Here is a 2,569-nt window from a genome sequence, read left to right as displayed (position 1 = left end):
GTCCCTTCTTGGACATTCTATTGTCTCCTAGAGAGTTCTTGGCGTCCTCTGCTATGTCACCAATGTTGTAGTGACAACCAGTGCCCTAGTTTCTCTCACTACGAGTCTGGCAGATACATCCTAAGACATGTTTTCCAGTCTTAGAAGTGTTTTGGGAGGGGGGATGTCGATTGTGGAGAGACTAGGGTGAAGGTGTCTGACCTTTCGTCTCAAAGAAATGATGGACAAAGAAAGTGGTTCTGGGGAATGTGGAGTAAGTTCTGGGCAGTGTCTTTTGAGCTTTCTGTTGAGGCAGGGGGAGGGATGGTGGGGGTCCTGCAAGCTTAAGCTGACCTTTCTAGCAATTGGCCACAACAACTGGAGCATCTGCAAAGGAATTGAATTTCCATGAATATCACAATTCCTGAAGGTCATGGATTTCAGAATTCTTTTCTGTAAGAAAGCACAACAGAGGCTAATAGGAGGAAAACTTCAAGACAATGAACTAAACTATACCCAAGAAAAACCAAGAAATTAATCTTCTCTCAATAATTTAAAAAAAGAGAAGCACACAAACATAATTTCACCTATAACCAGAAAAAGAACAGAATGCAGCAATCATTGGCTTTAATATCTGACCAGATCCTCTTTCCCTAATCCCCGAGCTCCCAGGGGCCAAACTGCCAGCCAAAGTGTATGCAAGGATGCTCTATGGTTCTAGGTGAGTCCTGTTGCCCCACCAAAGGCAGATCCTAGAGGTGTGAGGTGGGGATGGATATGTGTGGGTGCAGGAGCACTGTCACATAGGCAAAGCTGAGCAGAAACGGGATGTAAGGTTTGATGAGGGGAGGCTGGAAAGCAGGACAACAGTTGAAATGTAAATAAATAAAATAACCAATTAATAAAAATAGCCAAAAATAAAATAAGTAAAAAGGTAAATGAAAATGAAACCAAACCAACCAAACAAACAAACAAAAATCCCTGTGGTGGATTGGCCTAATGCTGCTTGTATTTTAATGCTAATTTGGAGAACTCAAGACTGGTTAACCCCAAATAACTGACCCTGTTCCCAGTTAACTGTGATTATAAAGAAGCCAACAGCCAACAGCAGAGAGATGGGGGAGGTGAACTTTGAGGGCTTTGCTAGAGAGGATCATGAGGAGGGAAGAAGGAAGAAGAAGCTGCCATAGAATAAAGGAAGAACGTGTGTGATGGAGAGGAGAGAGGAAGAGGACAGCAGCCATGGTTAAGGGAGAGGAGAGCCTGGTCCTGAGGGCTGTCCAAGTGGAACAAAGAGCAGCCAAGATGCTACACAGCCAGTAAGAGTTGAGCATTATTGTTTGGAAAGTAGATCTGATACCATGGAGGGCAGGCAGCTGCCCAGCTACTGTGCTGACTAATGTACACTAAAATAAATTTAACAAAATATGTATAACCAGTAAGACAGCTCTGTAGAGGATCCTAAAAGGATTACTTTAGTTTGAAGGGAAGGACAAAATACCAGAGAACACAGGGGATAAATTAATAAAACTAGGAAAGTTAATCAAAGAAGACTGTGAAAACCACAAAAATTAACAAAATGACAAAATTTAATACATAGGTTTAAATAATAATTACATATCACTAAACTCAATATCTAGGGTGGTGGGGCATGAATTCTGCCATGGTCTGAACTCAGAAAGGTGGGGTTGGGAGAAACATGTCTGGTTAAATAGTCCACCCACATTGTGTCAATGTGATTTAATCTAAGGACGAAGAAGTGGAGTATCTCTCACGGCTTTCTTCTAACCCCTTGAAAGGATCACTGGGGTGTGGCCTCAGTACTTCATACTTCTTGCTAGGTCAGCGAAACTCAAGGAAGCTTGAGATTGTCATAGCACAGTGTTAGGCTAGATATACTGAGTAGATGATACTAAGTTGTTCAGATGGTGATATCCATTTGCATGTGTTCTTAATGTGGACCTAAGGAAAGAGAGATCAAGGTCCTTAGAATAGAAGGGACATTCCCAGTCCTTTTCTACCATTCCAGACTGAAAGGCTGGTAGGGAGAAAGTGGTAAATAATAAAGAATTAATAGATGATGCTTTGAATGAAGGGTTGGTTTCTGTGCTGGTTTTAGACAGGGTCTCACGCATCCATGTTGCCCTCTCCCTGGCTGGCCCGGTTCACTTTGAAGTCAGTGCTTCCATTTCCAATAGACAGTCTTACAAGAGGGGCCTCCGAGGTCTCTGAGGACAGCATTAGCCATTGACAGTTGAGGTGTGCAACCCACAACTATAGTTTTAGCCACTTTGTTCCATGTCTACCAGCTATTTCAGATTGTTGCTGTTCTATGCCTGACAATCAAGGACACATAAAAATAACCTGATAGAGAGCAAGGACATGGTGATCACATCCTTGCCTCTGCTGTATGTTCTGGATGAGGTTTGTTAAAATTCCAATATTGCAAAAAGCTTTATATAGGGCCCATCACATTAAGGGTCACTATGCACTGTTCTATCTAAAATGGCCTAATCAGAACTGACCGCCAGACAACACTTCCTGCGAAGTTCATATGAGAAGCTTAAGTTTTTTGTTCTTCCTTCCTTCC

This window comes from Rattus norvegicus, chromosome 19 (genome assembly GCF_036323735.1).
Source record: "Rattus norvegicus strain BN/NHsdMcwi chromosome 19, GRCr8, whole genome shotgun sequence".
NCBI lineage: Eukaryota > Metazoa > Chordata > Mammalia > Rodentia > Muridae > Rattus > Rattus norvegicus.
This window is presented reverse-complemented; position numbering follows the sequence as displayed.